Source organism: Cupressus sempervirens, chromosome 2, assembly GCF_028749045.1.
Source record: "Cupressus sempervirens isolate cs-2001-9-10 chromosome 2, ASM2874904v1, whole genome shotgun sequence".
Lineage (NCBI taxonomy): Eukaryota > Viridiplantae > Streptophyta > Pinopsida > Cupressales > Cupressaceae > Cupressus > Cupressus sempervirens.
In genome coordinates this window covers 81,298,549-81,324,271 of record NC_143119.1, presented here as the reverse complement: position 1 = coordinate 81,324,271, position 25,723 = coordinate 81,298,549, and positions in this window count along the sequence as shown.

The window sequence follows — 25,723 nt, the reverse complement described above, 5'->3', positions numbered from 1 at the left end:
TTAATTGGCACTTAATTATTAGTAATTAAAAATCGAGTATCATTATTATTTGTTGATAATTTATAAGACATAAAGACCATAGAGAGGAGTGCATGAAAGGTAAATAATGCAAGGTAAGTGGTTTTATTTAATAATTTTTTTATCAATAGGAATATTTGTACTATTAATAAAAGCGGTATATTTTCTAATCATAATGGATATTAAATGTTTATGTTTAGAGTATATGCAATATAGGGAACATAGAAATCTCCAATCTATTTGATTTATTAAGAATAGGATCAATTTTTTTAATATTATCATTATTATGAAGGATTATTGAAAGTCTAATATAATCAATTAAATTTGTGGATAATTCTATATGAATATCATAGTCTAATAATGAGATGAGATATGATCAAGGGAACATCAATAACATTTAGTCAATGAACAAAGAGGAAAGGCCATATTTAACTTTCCTATGGGATCTATAATTAAGGGAGGTCTGTTAAGACACCTTATTGTAGTATCAGTTAAGGGAAAGGCCATATTTAACTTTCCTATGGGGTCTGCAATTAAGGGAGATCTGTTAAGACACCTTATTGTAGTATCAGTTAAGGGAAAGGCCATATTTAACTTTCCTATGGGGTCTGCAATTAAGGGAGGTCTGTTAAGACACCTTATTGTAGTATCAGTTAAGGGAAAGGCCATATTTAACTTTCCTATGGGGTCTGCAATTAAGGGAGGTCTGTTAAGACACCTTATTGTAGTATCAGTTAAGGGAAAGGCCATATTTAACTTTCCAATGGGGTCTGCAATTAAGGGAGGTTTGTCAAGACACCTTATTGTAGTATCAGTTAAGGGAAAGGCCATATTTAACTTTCCTATGGGGTCTGCAATTAAGGGAGGTCTGTCAAGACACCTTATTGCAGTACTCGTTAAGGGAAAGATTGTAAGGGCATCTATCCTTCCTATGGAGTCTACAATTAGGAAAGATCTACTATGATACCCTATTGCAGTACTAGTTAAGGGGAAGATAGTAAGGAAATCCTACCACTTTCCTATGGAGTCTGCAATTAGGGGAGAACACCCTATTGTAGTACTAGTTAAGGGGAAGATAGTAAGGGCACCCTATCAACTTTCCTATGGAGTCTGCAATCAAGGGAGAGTGGTTAGGACACCCTATTGTAGTGCTAGTTAAGGGAAAGATAGTAATGACTCCTTTTCACAAGAACCTTTCTAGTCAAACAAGAAATCCACTGAGTAGACCACCCCGTGTGGATGCCTAACACCTGCCACCGGGGCCAAGGGGGCCAAAGTTCCGCTCTTGGGCTTAGCATGGATTTGTCTTGGATTAACTTATATCATTCAAATTTCTTTGAAGTTTATATATGTATATACTGATGCTTAATTTGTGGTTGTAGGATTATAAGCCTAACGAAGAAGTATAATCATTGTGCATTATTAATTTTAGGATCTAATCAAGGTTATGTATGATGTGTCTACATCATGTCTACTTCGTGTCTTCATGCATCAATGTGTATGCTTCGTGTCTCCATACATTCATATGTATACTTTGCATTCAAATGCATACTACATGTGTGAATCTTTCTAGAATAGAATGAAATAATCTTCTAAGTAAAAATTTGAATGGGATCTAGTAGTCAATTTTGTTATATAAGGTGAAACAAATATGAAAATGATTATTGCTTGAGGACAAGCAAATTCAAGAGGGGCAGACTTGTCGTGAGCCCAAATTTAAGAATATCTGAATATCTGAATAACATATTATATAATGATAATAATTTAAAATAATAATAAATAGATAATAATAAATATTATAATTACATTATGAAACCAAAGAAGATTATAATATATTCACATTTGAATATATATAATATTAATAACTAATGATAAAAATAATAAATTGATTAATAGACTAATCAATATAATATATATATTAATAATACAAGAATTAATATAAACAATAATACAATATGATATTATATTTATAACAACATATATTTGAATATGTTAGTATAAACATACAATGTTATATAACATAATTAATACTTGTATCTTATAAAAAAAAAAATTAATATAGTTATATTAATTAATCAAAAACTTATTAATATAAATATATAAATATAATATAACTATATTATTATTATTATAATGAAAAGACGTGACTCTTATAATAAAATTATATATATATATATTGAATCAACTTTGGAGAAGAAGGGAGATGGGAAGATTATCGAAGTGGTACGGATGAAAATGGGAAAATATGTAAATGTCCCAAAATGGGGACATTACAACATAGTTCTTTGATGGTCACTACATTGCTATAGGAAAGAACCTCGCAACTTTTTACAGCAAGTACTTGACATCCGTTGATTCTAACAAGCTCCAATGGCAGGATAAGATTTTTTGAAAGGACCCAACAATGAACTTGATGTAGGTGGGAAAGAAAACTCAGTTGCTATTAAGACTTTTGTACCAAAATAAGATTTAAAAGGCAAGTCCTAAGGTTTTACATAGATTTTAAAAGATATGAAAAATACGAGACCAAAACCTAAAACCCTAGGACCTAACAAAAGAACTGGCATCTAATTTTTTCACCATGATTCTAACATAAATTAATATGTAAAAAATTAGACCAACAAAGAACATGGTCATAATATTCAAAAGGCTAGAATGATAAGGAGCTGCAAACTAGTGATAATTATAAAACAATGGAAGATTGAGATTTCGTAGGTTCAAATAGTTAATAAAGGAAATTAGTTGGGAAGCCGCAAACAAGTATAGGCATAGGTCAACCTAAAAAAGAAAGAAAGCTAGTTGAGATAGCAGGATACTTCAAGGATAATGGGCCAAATGGAGAGTTTTGATTATTGAATGCAATTGAATCAATGACATGTCTAACTTGGCATGGTTGGGAGCATGAAAACAACATTTTCGTGATGGCAATCAGATCCTGTGATTGGTTGCAACCACCTATTAATGATCTCCATACCTGGTAAATGAAAAGGGCATTCCATCATCAACCTAGGTTATCCATCTACCCAACCATTTAGTTATGGCTACTGCTTCGATCTATTCAAATCAAATTTTCATTTAAAAGATTAGATTTTCTATATGGGGATGTGCATCTGATCATGTTTTCCTCTAATTCAAAATTTATTGGCCTTCTGCAACTCCAAATTAGTAGTTTATTTTGAAATCAATGTAATATAAGAGTTATGTGTAGAACTAGATTTTAGTGTGCTAAGAACATTAACAATAAGAGAAACATTCACAAACTAAAACTAAATTCACATATATGCTTAGACAAAGAAAGCAAACAAGAAATGAAAACCTCAAAGGAGAAAAACACTCCATGCTTCCTTGATTTTGTAGATGTGTCCTTTGATGTGGATGTATGCTCAATTGCTTGCCCAATTGCTTCAATGGTGGAGATGGGTAATGGAAAATTGGTAGCCTTGTGAGCTCTCAATTTGGCATTATAAGGTTAAGATTGATGACTTTGGTTCTCAAAATAGCATGGTAACTTTAGCTCAAAGATTGTTGATGAAATGGCTTGGGATGGGATTCAATTTATAGGCCAAGGGGTAGAGGGATGGAGGGATTAGATGCAAAGATGGGGAGATGGTTAAGGAGGGCTAAGATGCACTCAAAGGGGAGCACATGGATTGTGCTTGTTTAGCACCAATGGGAAGGTGACACTTGTCACAAGGAGGATGAGTGTGAGAGGGTAGGGTAAAGGGTTGGTTAAAGGCATGATGAGTGGGGTTGAGTATGTAAGAGAGATGTAAGAGGAATGAGTGTGGAAGAGGGAAGAGTGTGGAAGATGAATGTAAGAGTCATAAGTGGGCTTGTAAGAGTCTTTTATGGTTTGTAAGAGCACTCATGACTTGGTGGTTGGGATTTTTGAGGGGAGACTTTGGTTTGGTTTAGGAAAGTCTTAAACTTGTTTAGGGAATGTGACAACATTAGGGGGTGGATTAGGCTTGGGTTTAGGATTAGATTAAGGATGTTAGAGATGTGCAAGTGGATGACATTAATGAGGGTGGGTGAGTTAGTGGCTAAGCTAGGTTAGCATGGGTGGATGGGGTGGATTAGGCAAAATGAAGGATTAGGGATAAGTTAGGGGTTTTTGGATTTGAGGATTTTATCTATCAAATAGATTTATTTAATAAATGGGGATTTTTGGAATTAGATAGAAGAATAGGATTTAATTGATAAATGATAGGTTATTTGATTTATCAACTAGGACTATAGATGATTAATTAAATTAATAAACTAGGGGATGACAAAGGATTAATTAAATAGAAATTTAATTAATGATGCCTTTTTAGATAACTAAATAGGATTACTAAAATAGTGTAATCAAATTTAGGTGTCTACATTATGCCTAAACTCTATAAAAGGTAGTTGTAAATATTTTTTAAGGGTTTTCCCCTATTTTGATAATGCCTATTTGCAGTATTCTTATGCTTTGTAATTGTATTCTTTGCCTTCCATTAATGAGATAGATATTTTCTCACCCTTTCTTACCATTCATTGGTTTTTGGAAGTATCTTTCCTCCCTTTGAACATCTCTCTTTTTCTTCCTTATATTTATATATAGTGTTTGATTTGTTGATGATTTTTGTATTTTAAAATATCTTTTCCTTCAACATTTGTTCAATCTTAGACTTGCATGTGGTTTCTTAAAAGATAGAATAGATTTAAAAAATTTGTTTTTGGATTTTCATTAATATGTCGTGCATATAAGGGTAGATTTGTAACTATTTCAATTAGGTGCATCACTACTTTCAACAATTTACTTTCCTACATCTCTTTCTCCCCTTTCCTTCAAAGTAAAAGTTAGTGCATCCTGATTGTAAGGAAGTTGAACTTATTTGGAGACTCAAACTCAGAGTTCAAGTCCCAAAGCCTGGAGATTATTTCCATGTTGCACAAGGTTTCGTTTAGGACAAATTTTAGGAAAGGGTGCAAAGTTTGGTGATAATAATTGTGAAAGGAGAATTAACACAAGCCGAGAAAAAATTACAGAAACTTTATTCCAATAGTGAGAGGATTGATGAATAGATATTTCACCAGAGACCTTATGATAAGATATCACTTGGATATAATATTGGTGAGAAATTAGCCAAGAAAGCTGAAATTAGAAGAAAACAAGATCTAGTTGTTGAATCCCTAAAGAATCTCACCTGAGTGAGGTAGGATCAAACACAACTACTAAAGTAAATAAAGAGATTGAATTAGTTGATTTATCAGTGAAACATGATGAACCTAAGAAAATAGAGAAAGTTGATAAACCTAAAGAAGATGAACCACCCAAGGAAGTAAGACATGAGTTTAGAGGTAGATGTTTCATATGCAATGAGGTTGGTCATATGAAAAGAGATTGCATAGGTAAGTCTTTTAAACCTATTACTAATTTTTATTTTTGTGATTGTCATGGTTATGGGCACAAAGTAGTAGATTATAAGAAAACTAATTTTGATGGTAATAATGAAAATAGTAGAATGTTTAGGAACATTAATCCTATAGGTAATGAAAGAGGGAGATAATAGAGAAGATCTAATGGAGAAAAGAAACAATTTGTGTGTTACAAACCTAGACACATTGCAAGGAATTGCAGAGAACTTGATAGTCAGAATGGAACCAATCAAAGAAGGAATTTACCTATATGTTAGTTATGTAATAACTTTGGACACACAAGAAGATACTATAAAATGGACAGAAGAAACTTCAATAGGAATCCTAATAACAAAAAGAACAATAACATAAATAATAGGATGAATGGAAATGGTAGTGATAATAGTAAGAAGGAAGAAATCAATGAAGTTGTTGATGAATTCAAGGAAAAATTCATGAAAGCTAAGGATCTAGAAATTTCTTATATAGTTTTGGAGGAACAATATTTCAATGCACCTAATGAGATATTGAAGTCAACAATTATTTGTGACTCATCCTATCTAAATTGAGAAGTTGTAGCAGAGACATAGCATCAATTGGTCAGAACTAATGATAAAGAAAGGATTAGAAGTTGCATAGTTAATAGAAGGTAAAAGACATAGAAAGAAAGCTATAGTTGAGTGCACAAGCAAAGATATGCTCTTAGGAAGATTTCAGAAAGAAAACAATGTTACTAGTAACCAAAGACATTTTTTGAATTTGTGGTAGATACACATTTAATGCTTAGTGCAATTTGAAATGATGTAAGGATCATGAACAAAATTGTGACTACCATTTGATCATGCAAAGTGTCTAGGGTGAATTAAAGAGCAATTTGAAAATAATTTGGAGTGCAAAAATAATTTCTTGAAGCGTGAAGTTGAAAATTCCCTAAACATGGTTTTAAGGTGTTTTACAAATCTTGAATTAAGTTTTTAGTATATATAGTTAAGATACAATGTTTGGACAACTGGTTTATGATGTTAGTTATAGATAGAGATAAGAATTCAAGAAATATCCATTTGTTTCTCTTGTGGAATAAATTCTTGTACCTAATCCACCATCATAGAGTGAAGTCTAGAAGGAAGGAGACAAGACTAAAGAGTTTAATCTGACTATTGAACCTAAGGAGAAAATTGCAATGCAAACTCTAGTTACATTTCTAGTTTCTACATCTCCTCTCAACCATCACACTCTTCAGAGGTTGAGTACACATGCCACACCATGTTCTCCTTAGGTTCAGTAGTCAACTTCATTTTAGGTTTTCAAAAATAAGAAAATATCTAACAAAGTTAGACTCCAATAATGCTCCAAGCTTTTTCCTTGCACCTACACTCAAAAGAAGAGAAAAGAACATTAGTATTACATGTTCAGATCGTGTTCACCAAGTGTGAGACTAAAAAATATGTAAATTTGCATAATTAAAGAAACCAAAAACTTTCAAACAAATGTAAACCAATCTAATTTACCATTGAAGTCATCAAAATGAAGGTGCATAAAACATGAAAAATATGAAAAACACCCCCTTCACATGATGCTCCAATGTTATCCTTTCTTCTCCATATATTTGATGTTGATGTAGCTCCAATTGCCAAGATGCACTGACAATTGAAACCAAGATGATGATATGATAGTAAGAATACTTGGATTGTGGTTAGCCAAAACAAGTGCATAATGGATCAATTTATAGGATTTTGAAGCCAAATGCAAGAAATGGAAAGAAAGAATGCAAAAGAGAAAGATGTCATAATCATGTGTAAAATTTGGAAATCACTATGAAAAAGAGGTAAAATTGAAAATTTATGACACAATATGAAAAATTATGACAAATTGTAAGAATTGTGCATAGAAATCTTTTAGAAAAATGCATAGAAGATGTAAGAGGTGTACACTAAAAAGTAGTAGAGTAAACTAAGATGATGAAAAAAAATGTAAGATAACCCTATTGAAGGATTGCAATGAAAATTCAAATCAAATGTGATGATATTGGATTGGACCAAAAAAATGATTAAATGAAATAAATGATGCTAGATGAATGGCATGAAATGATGACTTATCAAGGACACATGACAAGGGTTGATGACATATGACATTTAATGAACATTGTAAATGCCACAAGATTGATTGAAATTGATTGAAAGGATTGATCACAATAACATCAACAGGCATAGTCAATGCTATCAAATTGATTGAATAAGGATACGATTATAAACTAAAGGAATCAACAATGTTGGGGATCAAATTGATGATATGCCAAGGATACCTGACATGTATTAATGAATATTAATAAGGAATTGAATGATGCAATTTTTTTTGGAAATACCAATGGGAAAGTAAGTTCTTAGGAGGGGGGATGAATCAACACTTAAAATTTTTGCCTCTAAAACATATAATCACCAACATCCATCTCATAACTTAACCAAAACTTTATAACCCCCTTTTTTGACACTCATGTCATTTCAGTTGTACACTTATAGTGTGCTTGTCTAGGAATGGCTTGTGTAGCTCCATTATAATCTTCAACATTTGATGTAGGAGCATCCAGAGGTATAAGGGCAATCCTGTGTCACCCAAAAAATGTACTTAGACTTAGTTTCTATTTTATGTCTTTACATTTTTGGATACCCATTTGGCTCAAATAAAGGTTCCAACTCTCATAGTTCAACTATCAATGCATTTGAAAATCCCGAAAAAATAGGAGCATGCAATTTGACCATCATTTTGGTGACCTAGAAGGTGTGACTTGGCCAGATGAATGTGATTGAGATTTAGAGCATTCCAGAAAAAGAATCAGGTCAAAAGGCCCCACGGTTTGAAAGTTATTGCAGTTTTTCGAGTTTTGGAGACCTCCTAAGAATGCTTCGAAGTCAGGTTTGGGGCATTAAATGACCTCAAAAAGGGTTGAAAAATGGGGGACGAGCGAATCTGGTCCATAGGGCTATAGAGCGCTTCGAGAGCTTTCCAAAAATGTAAACGGTTCGTCAATCGGAGCTACGGTTCAAAAGTTATGCCTCCCGGAAGTTCGGCTACCGTTTCTGGATTCTTCTAGAATTGCATCGACTTCTAACGCAGCTTCCGGAACCTTCTATTTTGTCGGTGGATGCCTACTAGCACTTTCTAGAATGTACTCCTAGTCCTTAACCCTCCAGGGTCTATTTAAGGAGATTTTTGGCATTGTAAAAGGCAGTTCGGATTGGAGCTTGAGAGGAGGTGCTAAAAGGAGAAATATTCTCCAGATTTGTGCTATTGTAAGCCTGCAGGGCATGTTTTGAAGTTTATTTTCTCTGCACTGTTTGTACTGGCATATTTTCTCAGTTAATATAATTCCCCTTTCTATTGTGTCTATTCTGTTGTTGGGTTGTGTCCTCATCAACATTGCATCCTAGCTATCACATGCTGCATCTAATGAATGAATCTATATTTCAAGGTTATCAGCTAGGTCAACTAATCCTTCATGAGTAGAAAGTTGAGAATATTTTTGCATCAAAGTATCTACAAAGGCTAGCTCCTTTTGTAACACTTCCATGTGAGGTGTTAACATGGATTGGATAGTAATTGTAGTAGATATTATATTGGCATCTTTTTCTTGCAACTCAACAAGCCTACTCTGAGTCATCAGTAACCTCTGAAAATGAATCTAACTATTACCAGGAGATAGTTTTAATGTACTACTTGTGAGTTGAAAATCTCTTTGTAGCTAGTCAATAGCCTATTGATTTTCCTTAGTGAATAGATCAAAATTGCATAGCTTTGTGTAGAGAGAGAAAATTTTCTATAACACCTTTTTCACACTTTCCATTTTGGTTACAAGATCAATCTATCTTAGTGCAATAGCACTAGATATCTTCTCTAGAACCTTTGTATGAAACTTTCTTTCTAACCATTCTAATAATTTAACATTAAAATCTAGGTCTTCATCCTTTATCTTGTGCACAATGGTGACAAGGTTCTCTATAATGGGCTTATCTTCATTCATTTCTAGGAGACTGAAAGCATCAAAAAACATGTCTTTGATTTGATGCAAAACTTGCTTTTTCTTATTCTCCCTCCTTATGATTTCTTCCCTCTTTTTCCTTTGTAGAGCATCTTGAAGAATACTCATTTATTTAATTATGATTGTGTTCAAATAAAAGTTTGGTAGCTCAATCACCTCATCTAAGCTTACATCCTCAAATGATGTAACTTCAACACTCTTTGGTGTGCTTGAACTTGACCTTGATATCTGTAATGGTGTGGCTTGTGTACTCGACCTTTGAAGAGTGTGAAAGCTAAGAGGAGATGTAGAAATTGGAAATGTAAACCAAAGTTTGTATTTCAATTTTCCCCTTAGGGTCAGTAGTTATCTTCAACTCTTTATTCTTGTCTCCTTCCTTCTAGACTTCACCCTGTGATGGTAGAGTATGTACAAGAATTTATTCCTGACCCTTATGAACTTTTGTTCCATCCTTCTCAAAAATAACTATATTTGATAAAACTAAACTATTTAGGCTTGGCACTAATGTATCTATAGGTTGTGCTTCTACCTCTTTCATCTATATAACAACAATTGGAATTACAGATGGTGACTTAGCTGTCACATAGTTTTGTTCCAGGTTTATACTTTGATCTCTTTGTAAATCTTGTGATTTCTTCTCCTTTATCTTTGTAGTTTGTGGGGGCACATTTGATATATCTTGTTTCTTCTCCCTTGTAGATGCAACTTCTACATGTTGAATCTCATCCACTCTCACTAATATTATATTATATCATAAAAGTGCTCCATTGGTAGAATTTTGTCAAATTTTCTTTAAATCATCTTTAGTTAAAGGATTTACATTCTATGATGTTTTATCAGGAACATCCTTGATGCTCATTGAGTCTTTTTGACTCTCTTGGTCATCATGTGGGGACTGACACTCGACACTTGTGTATCATGTACATCTTATTGCTCTTCTTCAGCTATTGCCTCTTCTATTATTCCTTTAGTTCCCTCCACATTATCTTCCTTGACTGGGTTCACCTCTTTATCTTTCTCTTCCTCATGCTTATCAGGTTCTTGTTCTTCTTGTTCACCTTTCTCAGTTATAGATTTAGTGGATGACCCATAAATAGATTTCCAAATTGATGTTCTTTTGGTTACCACATCTTCTATGTTCTTCTTCAAAATATGGAATGCTCTATATTTGGTAGAAGATTTTCCTTTATGATTCTCCATTTTCTTAGCAATAATCTATTCATCCAATTCAGGCATCACTTGGGCTAGTGTAGTTTCCTTGATTTTTCTTTTAATTTGTAAGTTGAATTACCACTTTAGATCAACTATTTTATATAAACTCTCTAGTAATGAGTTGGAAATATCTAGAGTGGTCTTGAAAGTTACCATCATGTCATATATGGTCTCCTCTATATTATTTTTCTCTATAATTCCTAGCTTATCAAAATCAACATGTGTAAAACCTGAGAAATTTGCATTGACCTTAATATTTTCACAAAAGTTATCAATGTTAGAAGAGGGATTGTGGCTTACCACTTTGAATTGACTTAAGTCATAAGACTATGTCTTCTCCTCATTTGAATCCTCATGTGGATTAAATTTATTCCTTAATCTCTTGAAAGTCTTTTGAGCAAGCTAGCTCAACTCTATTGTGTCACTTTCTCTTTTTCATTTAGGCTTTGCAACTTCTTTAGCTTATGCAGTGGCTACCCTAGTGGTTGACCTAGTTAAAAGATAAAATAGGATTTTTTCTAACTGCTTCATAGTCTTCTTGGTTTTCTCCACTATTTATTCCTTTTCCTTCCTCTTTTTCTTAGCAACCTTAGGTGCTTCCTCAACTTCTTCTCCCTTGACACCTTCTGCATCATAATTTTCATCTTCTCCTAGGCCTTGTGTAAGTTCTAGTAGTGCTTTGCCTTCTTATTCTTCTTCTTCTTCATCACCATCTTCATCTTCTTCTACTTCTACTACTTCCTCATCACCTTCACCAAACTTCTCTTTTAGTTTCTTCACTATTTTGTTATTTCTTATAACAGAGGCATACTATAAATTTATTGTTATTCTAGATTTTTCCTCATCATAATTTCCAAAGGATGTTGCATGCTTGTCAATTTCCTATGCTAATAAAGGTCTAATTTCTATCGAGGCTTCATCCACATTGATTTCATATGGCAAGGGTTTTAACCATCTGACACTAGGTATTTTTTCTTACAAATGTATAATTTGCATCAACTAGGAAACACACATCATTGTAATGTTGTTCCACTAATGATACATGAATCCTCAATCTTTGTTTCATGGATGTCTTAAAATCCTCAAAATAGCTAGTCACGAATGACTCAAAATTATCTCCAAGTTGCTCAAATAATTCTATAATCTACTATGTAACTAACCTGTTGGTCTTCCAAGAAACTTTACCAAAGGTGGGGAATGTGTTTTGCACATAGAAAAATATGCAAACAATCAAAGAACCAAATTTGCAAGATGCACTTTTGGCCTTCCTAATGGCTTTCAAGTTTTTTGATAAATATTCTAGTTGTAACTCAGCAAGGTCACAAGAATGACCTCTCTTCACAATTTTGTAACCTAAGTCCACTTCCATACATGAAATATTGTCCAATTGTCTTTATTGAAAAAACTTATGGGTAACAACTTTGACTACAAAGGAAACAATGGGAGCTGAAATAGTATCTATTGACATCCCTTTCTTAATCCAAATGACTCTTGCATTTTTCTCAATAACCTCCTTTGCATCACTTTGCATGCTCTTCAGTTAGTAAAGTGTAGGATACCCTATTACTCTATGCACAATCCTTTTAGAAATACTAATTGGTCCACCCTCTAACCAAATATAGTTGTCATGTTTATGAATTAGAAAAATTCAAATCCATTCTATTTTAAACATCTAAGGAAAGTCTAGGGCACATATTAACCCTTTTTGATCAATAATCTTATTCTCTTCCCTTGAAACACCATTGTCACATAGCTTACTATGGATGTCTCTAATCTCAAAGCTCCTATCTCTCCAAATTTCTAGTATAGCAACATCTCACATCTTGAATCATGAGAACCTTTGGTGGTATCATGAATAGTGCACCCGATAGATCTCCCTTGTATGCAATATTAGAAATTGCTTGGAAAGGGGCTGCCTAACATCATTACTAATCTATTTAACATTGAAAACTTCCTTCCCCTCTTTCCTAATAGTAGATGAAGAACAAGATACCATTTTAATTTCCTTGGGTTTGCGATCAACAAAATAGCGCAACTTGAAACAAGCTAAATACCTCTTGAATCCATAGAATAGTGTCAAGTAATAGTTAGATCTAGTTTGCAAATACTAGAATCTCCTTTCTCCAATCACTTTCATGTTCTTCATTCTCTTCAAACTTTTGTATATGCAAATGAGTCAAAAATTGACTATATAACCCTTCAAATCCATCATTAAATGTGTAGTCCTTATACATCTATAAGCTTATCTATCATAGGATTTTCAACATTCTCGGCTAACATAGTGAGCTAGACTCATACTAGCCTTTTCTCCATCACTCGACAATGACTTTAATTTCTTAAATGCTCAAAAACAACATAGAAAAAAAATAATCTCTATAATAACTCTTAATTTTAACTTCTTCATTGCATCTTGATTCATGCATATTTATTCTTTTCAGATCTTAGATATTTAGAATTGATACATAATATAGCTTTTCAAATGTCAGTTCCAAGCATACTTTTTATTGCCTAGTTGTGGGTGATGTGATCACTTAATCCATTGGATGATGTGACCTCATTTGAACTTGGCGTACTATAATATTCCTTCTTTTTTTATGTCTTGTTCATCTTCACCTTCACTTTCTCAATATTGAACTTTTCTTTATCTTTATTGGATTCATTCCTCGGCATTGTTGACCTAGTTGGATAGTTTTTGTTGACATGATCAATCTTGAGATAACTAAAGAATGTAATTCCACTCAACTATCTATTGCATTTTCCTCTAAAATGTGTCCTTATGTAATTTTTAGTAACATGTCCATATTCTTGACGATAGTGACAATTGTACCTTGTGTTGTAATCCCAATCATAGGAGTTTCCATTTTGGTGTACCTTTTTTTATTTGTTTGATGTCCACTTGGTCTTAGATCTGCAATCATATGCCTTATGTCCATACTTCTGACAATTGTAACAATATCCTCCAAATCTTTGAGTACTCATGATTTTGGTCCTACATTCATTTGTATGATATCTTTATTTGTTTTAGTTGTAGTAATATCCTCTATATTTTTGCTTGAGGTTATGGTTGATAGTCTTTCTCCTACAAACATTTGTTGTATGACCCAATTTTCTACAATTATGACAAGTGGGTTTGTAGTTCTCATCTTTGTTGTTCCTTTTCTCACCACTTCTAGATGATTCTCCTTCCTTAGTATTAGTGTATTCAAATCCAATAGTATCATTATTAGGCCTTGGTGATTCCATCAATTTCTCATATTATTTTATGGCTTCACTTGGTTTGTTGAATCTTTCAATGAATTCCATCTTTTCTCTTAATTCATTTTGCAGTAGATCATTCTACGATTATAGGGTTGTGATCTCAATGTCATTTCCATTCAACACATGGTTCAAATGATTCATTATATCCAATTGCATGTTAGTAAGCTTTTACACATCTGATGTCTTCTCTTCAAGTTTGTTAGTCAGTGTTCTTTTGTCTTCTTCAATCATGACTCTATCTTCTTGAACTTTCTTATTCATTTTAGTCATCTCACATAGCAATGTTGACTGTACTTCTTGTTCTCTTTTGAGATTTATGAATTCTTTAGTTAGGGAACAATTCTTTTCCATTAGATCTATAATAGTTGCATAAAAATCATTTGAGTTTCCATCTTGAAACAATCTAGTCGTGTCTCCTTCTTGGTATTGAGTGTCATTTTTCTGAATAGCCAATTCATTTATTCTTTTCAATGAATGTTGCAATTCATTTCTTGCCTCCTTGAGTTGATGTAGGGAAAGCTATATTTCATTCTTCTCATTCTCAATAATCTTTTCCAGCTTGTAGAGATCCATCTTCAAGGTGTTATCTCCAAAGTTGTAAAACTTTCCTTTCTAAAAAAAAAAGCTTTGATACCAATTTTTTGAAATACCAATTTGAAAGTACATTCTAAGTTGGTGGGGGGGTGGGGGTGGGATGGGGTGGGTGAATCAACACTTAAATTATTTGCCTCCAAAACATATCACCAACATCCATCTCATAACTTAACATAAAAACTAAACTAACTTAACATACACCACATCCATATCATAAAGTAAATAACACATAACATAATAAATTTGGTTACCCAAAAACCCTCCAATGAGAAGGTAAAACTAGGTGGGGATGACACCTAAAACTCTTCACTACTACAGTTGTAAAGTGTGGCCAATTATGGCTACAATGTGTTTGATCATAATATATGATCTACCATGTAAGAGGTCTTCCCTATTGAAAGCTTATAAATACTATTAGGTCTCATCTTGTTAGAGGATTTATAACTACGATAAATTAAGCACGCGGTTAAGAGATTTACAACAACATGTTACGACTAGTTGGTTAAGAGATTTTCTCTGTATCACCTATTAGAATGGCTCAACACCATGATGCTTTGGTTAGCACCTAGACACTTGATGTCAGATCTCCTCCTTACAATTTAATCGTTGATCCTCTTGATCATATATGTCTCCTTTTTCCTTTCACTTCTTGACTCTATTCTTCTCAAACTAATTCTGCAATGTATAACTTTGTCATAGCCATCTAAACCACCATACATGCCTTCTTAACTCTTAGCATTCATATCCTTGCACATTCATAACCATTTAGGGTTTTCCTTTCTTAAATAAACATTAGTGGTGATGCATTAGGTAAGAATCAATGAATGTGGTTGATCCTTATTGCCACCTAATGCTTCCCTCAATTTGATTGGTTGCATATATTGCATAGGAATTAGTAATATGACTCCATATTTATCTCTTATAAGAAAAATTATGATTATTTCAACCCAAAAAAATTTTACATAGAAGTTTTGATGAAGGGTGCTCCCCTTAATACCACAAAGACATAATAGAAACAAAGAAACAACAACAAATGCAAAAAAAAAAATGGACTTCTTATTTGTGCCACAAATGCAGAATTATAGAATTCATAAGTGCAATATGCTAACCCACATGTGTGCCTTTATTATAGTTATTTGCAAGACTAAGCTATGAACTACCACCTAGAGCTGTCATAGACAATGTTCAGACCTTTCTTAAATAGGCAATTTTATGCTACCCGGGAAGGTTCTAGACATTAAAACTTAATACCTAGGGCTGAAAAATTGTAACAATACATATAGAGTCATCCAAATACATCTTTGACAATTACTTTAGATATTTCAGGTATCTTAACTTTGAAAGGCCATAACTAACAAATCGTTTCTCCAATTGGCTATTATAACCATATAAAAAAAAAAGCCAACTCCTAAACTACAAGCTTGGATTTGCGCAAGCACCCTTCTATCAAGTTTTTAGACCTCAATTGGGTACTCTAAGGTCTCCAAAAGTGAGCCTAAATATTTTTCTACAAATTTTTCCATCTAAAATCCGCAATAACTTCTCCAATACTTAAGCTAGAGCAATGAGATTTTTATAGTAGGCTTATAATTCCAAAATGAACATTCATGTAGAAAATAAGAACATTCTGAGATCATATGACAAACTTATTAAAAATAGAAAGTTCCCATAAATAGTAACCACCCTATCTACTAGTCCTTATTAAAATAGAAAAGACTGAAAATAAAATATTTTTGGGTGATGTAAGATTTCTCTTACACCTAGGATGCTCTTGCTTTAGACACTTGAGATAATTTGAGAAGTGACTCCGTCATGTCTCAAGTATTCAAAGGAAAACCAAGATGGTTAACCTCCTCCCTTGCTAGCCATGATGAATCCTCTATTGGCCTCCCTTTCCATTTGACCAGGAATTCCTCATAAGTTATGTTCCTTGTACTTTTACCAACACGACTATCTAGTATCTCCTTAATCTCCTATGTAGCCAAACTAGCTGCTAGAATACTCCACTACGCTTCTACAACTTCATCTCCATCACCTCCTTCATAATACTCTATCAAATCTAGAATATTAAATACTAGTGAAATATTCAATTCAACAGGCAACTCCATTTCATAAGAATTTCTAGAATTATGCCTTTTCACTATGTTGCATGGTCCAAACTTCTTCATCTTTATCTTATTATATGTGCCCACTAGAAAATGCTTCTTTCTCAAATGAAATATGACTTCTTCTTCAATATAAAATTCCTTATAAATCCTTTTCACATTTTCCTTAGCTTTATACTATGTATTCATCCTCATGATGTGCTTCCTCACATCCTCATGGATGTTGTTCAAATGTTTAGCAAATTCTTCTACTTCAGCACTACTTATCTCTCCTTTATCCAGCTATTGTAATTTAGAAGAATTTCTGGGACTACTCCCTTATACAATCTAGAATGGTGATTTACTAGTACTCCTATTGACCAAATTATTATATGCAAATTCTACCTATGGTAAAATCATATCCCAACCTTTTGGCTTGTCTCCAACTAAACATCTTAACAAGTTTCCCAAACTAGAATTCACAACTTCTATCCATCCATTAGTCTGTGGATGATGTGATGAACTAAACTTCAACTCTATCTTTAATTTCTTCCACAATGTATGCCAGAAATACCCAAAAAAATTGGTATCTCAATCTAAAATTATACTCTTTGGCAAACCATGTAGTCTCACCACTTCTCTAAAAAACAACTCTGCTACATCAACAACATCACTAGTCTTTTTGCAAGAATAAAATGTGCCATCTTTGAAAACTTGTCAACCACCAAAAAAATATAATTATGCCCTCATTGTGACCTTGGTAATCTAAGAACAAAATCCATGCTAGCATCCACCCATGGATTCTTTAGTATAGGTAATGGCTGATACAACCCTATATTTTTCTTCACTTCTTTCACCATCTAACATACTCTACAACTTTGTACAAACTTGTTCACATCTTGCTTTAACTATGGCTAGTAATAATTCTCAGAAATGAAAGCTATAGTTTTATCTCCACCAAAATGTCTAACCAATACTTTACTATGCTTCTCCTTGATGATATTCTCTCTCATTGAACTTCTAGGAATGCACAATTGGCTTCCTTTGAAAAACATACTATCTTAGATCATGAAATATAACCGCTTTTTCTTGTCAAGTGTAGCAAGTTCTGTACAAGCCTTTCACACTTTACCAAAATCATGATCATATAGATACAAAGTATTGAGTTTCTTGAACCCAACCACCTCTATCTGCATTTCTGTCAGCAAACATTGTCTTCTACTAAGAGCATCTAAAACTCTATTAGACTTCCCACTCATGTGTTTCAAAACAATGTATAACTTTGCAAAAACTCAATACACTTCAAATGTATTTGGCTTAGTTTTCCTTGACTATTCAAATATTATGAAGCTTGATGATTAGTATACAAAACAAACTCCTTAGAAAGAAGATAGTCTCTCCACTTTTATAATGCTCATAACAGGTCTATCTTATTGGCTTCTAATAGTTCCTATTGCAGTACCACTAGCATCACAATCTACTCAAAAAACCTTGTTAAAATTAGGAAGTGCTAAAATACGCTGCTTAGTAACTTTATGTTTTAATAGATTAAAACTCTTTTTTTATCCTATAGTCCACTTAAATTCTTTCCTAACCCCTCTCATTGTTTTAGTGAAGGGTCCAAAAATACTGCTAAAACCTCTTATGAACTTTTTGTATAAATTAGCTAGTTCATGAAAATATCTTACCTCTGTCACACTTCTTAGAGTGGGCCATTCAAGGATAGCCTTCACTTTCCCTAGGTCCATTTTTAGATCTTCTATTGAAACTACAAATCCTAGGTACACCAACTCCTTTACAAAACTACACTTCTTTAGGTTTATCAACAACTTCTCTTCCCTCAACTTATCAAACACCTTGCAAATATGGATCAAATGCTCCTCCAATGTCTTACTAAAGATCAAAATATCATCTAGGTAAACAATGACAAACTTGTTCACATAGTAGTCAAGTTTTTTTATTAGTGACACACACTTATTCATATTGTATATGGTTATTGAGCTCATTATACCATTTTCAATTGTTGCCAAGCATTTCAGTTGTTACTAAGTCCTTTGGACAAATCCAAATGGTTACCAAGAAAATTTAATTAATGTGAAGACCAATAGTGTAAACTATGCATTTTAGTGATGCCAAGTTTATCAATGGTTACTGAGTAGCACAATGTTCATTGAGTTCATAGTGTCTGCGATGAGAGTCCAATGTTAACCGAGCTTCCCACTGATAACCCAGTGACTCAGTTTATATTTAGCTCAAGGTGAGAATGTTTATTCAGTCATACATTGTAATTCAAGAGACTCAGTTTATATGATGAATTTCACAATGTCTACCAAGTCACCAGTGTAGACCAAGTCTAGGACTACTTGGAAATGATCAGTATGGACCGAGCTTCTACATGTACTGAGTGCATGATAATGCAATTCAATAACAGTGGATTCTGTGTATCAAAACCTCATTGATTCAATATTTAGAACCCAAGTGTCTTGATGCGGGCCAACTTTGTAACATTTGTGGTAACTTGTATGATGGTTGACTTTGTAATTTGTATAATTGGATTGATATATATGTAATGCACTGTATCATATCCAAAATAAGATATATGTATGTATGTGAAGATATGAAGATGTGAATGTGAACTAAATTAGAGAAAAGCAAAAGGAGTGAATTGTAAAGGCCATAACAACATAAGGAGTAGCAGAGACATATCTATCATAGAAAGGTGATCAGTACTTAAAGGAATCTCATTCAACAAGCCAAATTGCAAATTAAAGATCAACTACTATTTCATCCTAACAGGTGGATTAGTCTAATCCTTTCACAAGGTAGACCTAACAGTCTTTTGTAAATCTCTTTACTAAGTGCATACTTAATTGTATGTTTGTAAATCCTTTCACAAGGTGGACCTAGTAGTCCTTATTTCTCTTAATAGGGAAAATCATCTAAAGTGATCAATGTAAGCTTTAACATGCTAACTTTATACTATAGTACTAAAGTTGTGGGTATCATCCCCACCCTAGTTTTACTTTGTATTTGGAAGGCTTTTGGGTCACCAAATCTTGGTGTCTTAGTTGTTAGAGTAAATAATTAATTAATTATTAATTATTTATTCTATGTACTTAACCTTACTTAGGTTAATGCATGTAGTTGAGGTTAGTTTTTGACAACACGAGAGTTTGTTCCTTTTAGCATACTTATCTTTTCCACTGTGCTTAGTTGTCAACCTTGTCTCCTACCTCATTCTAGCTTCTTCTACAAGCTTCCATGAGGCCTTTTTATTTGGTCTCTCATTCATTGTAAATTCATTGCATTCACATAGAAATCCTAATTTCCTATTGTGAAATATTCTCTTGTATGATATTTTCTTCAAGCTCTTTGCTCCCTAGGTTTCTCTTCAGCAAGATATTTGCATCAGAGCCTCCCTGCTGCTTCTTGTTCGAAGGATTTTTGAAACCATAATTTTGAGTCACAAACCCTAGTTTGTTTGTGCATTTTTCTTAAAATTAGGGGTAGAGAAAATTTTTGGAGCACTTTGGGGTTAAATAGATGCTGCCATTGGATCTAGAAGGTCATTTGCAGTTAGGTTTCATATAGAGCTCTTTATTTTTGGACATAGGGCTTTTTTGGAATATTTTTTTTTGCCTCCCAGGACTTTGTCGTATGGATGCAGAGCAAAAAATATATATAAAAAAATAAAAAATCATGCCACCACCACAACAGTGCTTGCTCACCACTACAGGGTAGCCTACGTGCCACTAACACACTACCAATCTACCAGTATGCCACCAATGGAACCTCTGACAGACTTCACCGCTACTGCACCACTGGACCCCAACTACCACCGACGACACCATTGGGTTCTCCTCCCATGTGCCAACACCACCAATGGTTCTCTTTGTTCTACCACCTTGTGGCTGCTCTACCCTACTGATGTCACTTCTTGACTATGTGATGTCATTTTTAGGCACGCTGACATCATTTCTCGACAATCATACGTTGCTGATGTCACCTTCCCAGCTGATTATGCCATTTTTGGCAACCTATGCTGACATCATTTTCTGACAAGTGATGTCATCATTTTGACTACTAATGTTAGAAAACCAACCACCAGATTTTTATTTGGCGACGTCTTTGTGATGGCTGTACAGGCGTTAAATTTAACATAGTGTGTGTAATTTTCTAGCAAGGTGCATTTTTGGAGTAGCAGTCAATTTTTTGGCCATAACTTGAGCATATGGAGGTCTTTTTCTAATCTGAAAGAAGTGTCGAAAAGATGACTCAAAGAAAGAGAAATTGATGCTAGTTTCATAAGATTCTAAGTTTTTTTGAGCTCCCATTTTTGGCGACAAAGTAGAGGCTTTTGTTTACTCCTATTCTACATCAACAAATCTAGGTTCTTTTCAATTTTTTTACTTTCTATAGTTCTTTTCAATTTTTTTACTTTCTATAGTTTTTTTGTGGTATTTGAGGGATATTCTTGTACGTTTGTGGGGGGGGGGTGTCTTTCTTTTCTATAATTTACTTTATTTAAGACCCTTCTACTTTTGTCTTCTTTCTCTCAATGGCAGATCCATCTGTGACCCGTCTTACTCCACACAACTACCACACCTAGAAGGCACAAATGACTAGGCTTCTCATGGCAAGAGGTCTATGGTCTTGTCTGGATGAGAATCAACCTATTCTTACATGACCTTTTGAGTTTCTATAGCATAGGAACAAAATGGATAAAGCCATGGGACTGATTGCACTCAACATTTTAGATAGTTTTCTATTTCATCTGGATGGTTTGATTACTCCACGAGCTTATTGGCAAAAGTTTTAGACTTTATTTGGATAGGTAAATGAGTTTCAAGAACTTTAGTTGGATGTAAAATTGACTTCTTTGTCACAAGCAACTTTCCCACCATCGAGGACTTTTTAATGAAGTTCAAATCCCTACGTGCAGTTTTACAGGGATGTGGGAAGAACAAAATAGATGATGAGTGCATATTTTTGATACTCTCAAAGTTGAAGGGGCAATATTAGGTTTTTTCTTCTACTTTCTACTCCACCATGGATGCCCTTGGAGACAGACATACAATACCTACTCCTAATATTTTGATGAACCTTCTGTCTATCTATCAAATTTTCCATTGAAGACAGTTGAGTTCTCACCACATGATGTGGTTATTTGAGACTTGCATGATCCAAAGATGATTGCAATCACTAGGAGTGTTGACTCTACATCTCGCCTCTAAAGATTTGATGGATTTGAGTCTTCTAATGACATAGGTTCATGTTTAGTTTCACATGCAAATTCAATAAGTAGACTTTGGCATGAACATTTTGGGCATGTCAATTGTAGATATCTTCAGCAGATGAGCACACAGGCACTTGTTCTTGGGCTTCCTGAGATTTCCTGTCTAGATGGTGTTTGTCAGGGATGTACACTTGGCAAGCAACATAGGGATTCTTTTCCACATGGACGAGTCACTCATGCTTTAGAAACTTTGGAGTTGATTCATAGTGACCTCATGTCATTTCCTAGTCCTTTTTTGAATGCTAGATATGTGCTTACATTTATTGATGACTTCTCCATATGCACATGGGTGTACTTTCTTAAGTACAAGTCTAATGCCTTTGACTCATTTTGAGTTTTCAAGGTATTTGTAGAGAAGAAGTTTGGGCTTTCTATTTGGCACATACACAGATAATGGTGGGGAGTATGTGAACCAAGCTTTTAGAGATTTCTATTCTGAGCATGGTCTTCAGCATCAGCTTTCAGTGCCCTACACTCCCCAGCAGAATGGTGTGGCCAAGAGAAAGAATAGAATACTTTGAGAGATGGAAAATTGAATGATGAGGATGAGGATCATGGTGAAACAAATTAGCATCCACTATAGATGAGGAGTAGGAGGTAGACAAAGTAACACTCGACTAAAATGGTCTAGGAGTAGCCTTACAATCAAGCATGTGAAAGCGACAAAGCATGTCAAGAGCATACTTCTACTGATACACAAAAATTCCAGTAGGAGACTGATGAATCTAAATACCAAGAAAGTATTGTAGCAAACCAAGATTAGTCATCTTGAGTTGGTCCATCAGTGCATGCTTAACATCTTGGAGCATGGATGATGAACTACCTGTAAGGATAAGATCATCAACATACAAAACAAGAATCAGAATCTTATCACCAAGACATTGAATGTAGACTGTGGGATCAGAATGGTAGTGAGTGAAGCTTGTAGACAATAGAAATGAGTCCATCTTCTCATACCAAGCCCGAGGAGTAGTCAAACCATCCAAATGAAATAGCAAACTATCTAAAATGTTGAGTACAATCAGTTCCATGGCTTCATCCATTTTGTTCCTATGTTGTAGAACCTCAAAAGGTCATGTAAGAATAGGTTGATTCTCATCTAGACAAGACCATAGACCTCTTGACATGAGAAGCCTTGTCATTTGTGCCTTCCAGGTGTGATAGTTGTGTGGAGTAAGATGAGTCACAAATGGATCTGCCATTGAGAGAAAGAAGAACACAAAAGTAGAAGGTCTTAAGTGAAGTAAATTATAGAAAAGAAAGACAGCCCCCCCCCTCCCCATAAACGTACAAGAATATCCCTCAAATACCACAAAAATAACTATAAAAAGAAAAAAGCTACAAAAGAACGTGGATTTGTTGATGTTGAATAGGAGGAAAAAAAGCCTATAATTTGTCACCAAAAATGGGAGCTTAAATGAAGTTAGAATCTTATGAAACTAGCACCAATTCTCTTTCTCTAAATTAGCTTTCTGACACTTCTTTTGGATCAAAAAAAGACCTCTGTATGCTCAAGTTATGTCCAAAAAACTGATTGCTGCTCCAAAAATGCACCTTGCTAGAAAATTACACAAACTATGATAAATTTGATGCTCGTACAACCATCACAAAGACATCACCAAAAAAAAATTGGTGGCTAGTTTGCTGACATTAGCAGTTGGAATGATGGCATCACTCATCAAAAATTGATGTCAGCACAGGTTGCCAAAAAATGATGTAATCAACTGGGAAAGTGATGTCAGCAACATAAGGTTGCTAAGAAATGATGTCACGCAATCAAGAAGTGGCATCAGTAGGGCAGAGCAGCCGTAGGGTGATAGAACAAAGAGAATCGCTGCTAGCGGGGGCACCCAGGGGGAGCACCTAGTGGTGCCGCTAGTGGTTGGTGGTTCCTTGGCAAAGTAGAGGTGCTGACTGGGTGGAGTGGGCTCTAATTGGCACTACGGCCACATGGTGGTGTCTTCTGCCAGTGGAGTAGGGCTGCTAGTGGTTGGTGATGTTGATGATCGAAATTCTACTTTTGGCTTTGTCTTTTGCCTTGGCTCCAGTCCCATCACATGGTCATGCAAGAAGCAACATGCTTAAGCACTTTCATCTACAGAGGCTGAGTACAGGACCATAGTTCTTGCTAGTTAGGAAGCTTTATGGCTTTGTTTATTGATGAGTAAGTTTATATTTCCTCCTAATCATCCCATTTTTTTGTGGTGTGATACTCAAAGTGCCATCCACATTTCTTACAACCCAATGGAACATCAGCATACCAAGCACATGCATTTCATCCATCAGTTGATCCAGGATGGTGTTATTGCATTGGAGTACATTCCCACCACTAGTTAGGTTTTTGACATCTTCACTAAGTCTTTTCCATCGCCTCACTTTCTTTAGCTATGATCAATGCTTAGGGTTAAAGAAGTTGTTCTTGGGGGGACCAGTTGAGGCCTTCCTTCCTTCACTTCATGTTTTTTTTCAGCATGTTGTTTTACCTCTTTTTGGGGGAGAGTTTTTCCCATGTGGTTTTCTCTCTTTCCCCATTTTACAAAGATTGCATTTAGTTGCATTGCACTTGGGTACCTAAAATGGCCTCATTGTTGGGACCCATTTTGAATTTTTTCCTTTGTTTTGTGAGCTTAAGGCATTCCCCTAAGTTGCACTTAAGGGAGGGTGTTAGAGTACATAATTAATTAATTGTTAATTATTTATTCTATGTACTTAAGCTTACTTAGGTTAATGCATGTAGTTGAGGTTAGTTGTTGACAACACAGGAGTTTGTTCCCTTTAGCATACTTATCTTTTCCACCTCTTGTGGATGTGTGCTTAGTTGTCAACCTTATCTCCTACCTCATTCCAGCTTGTTCTAAAAGCTTCCATGAGGCCTTTTTATTTGGTCTCTCATTCATTGTAAATTCATTCCATTCACATAGCAATTATAATTTCCTATTGTGAAATATTCTCTTGTGCGATATTTGCTTCAAGCTCTTTGCTCCCTAGGTTTCTCTTTAGTGAGCTATTTGCATTGTAGGTGATCTTGGTGCATTTTCAAAGTTAGATTCTCAACTCCTACATTGAAGATATCTATAATTGAGATGCCCAAAATGTTCATGCCAAAGTCTTCTTACTAAATCTACATGTGCAACTAAACATGAAGCTATGTCATCAGAAGACTCAAATCCATCAAATCTATAGAGGTGAGATGCAAAGTCAACACTCCCAGTGGCCACGATCATTTATAGATTATGCAAGTCTCAAATAACCAGATCATGTGGTGAGAACTCAACTATCTTCCTAGAGCCAGAGTGGAAAATCTGATAGATAGATAGAAGGTTCATCAAAATATCAGGAACAAAAAGTACATCCTATGGAGAGCCCCTAGCCAAAGAAATAATGCCAGAACCAAAAACTGAAAGTTGTGAAGAGTTCCCAACTACAATTTGTGTGGTGGCACAAGGAGCAAGTGAAGTAAGCAACTTAGGAGTGTTTCTTAAGTGGTGAGAAGCCCCAGAATCAAGAATCCATAAAGGTGCTAAAGTCGTAGCTCATGTAGAAAAAGCATGACCTTTCCCTATAGGTGGAGATGAAGACTGAGAAGCTGAAATGTGATGCTCCTTCATGACTTCCTCTAAAGCCTCCAATCATTTCCAACACCTAGAAACTGAATGTCCATCTTTCCCACAAAAACTGCAATTCTCACTCAATTTCTTCTTGGTCTTGGAGGTAGACTCACTCGACTTTGAAGAATCTTTACCCTTGGGAGGGTTTTCTGGAGGATTAGTTAGAGGCTTAAGATTAGATTTTGATGTCTCTTTCTTTGATTTTCCTTTCTTCTTTGATTTCCCCTTAGAATTT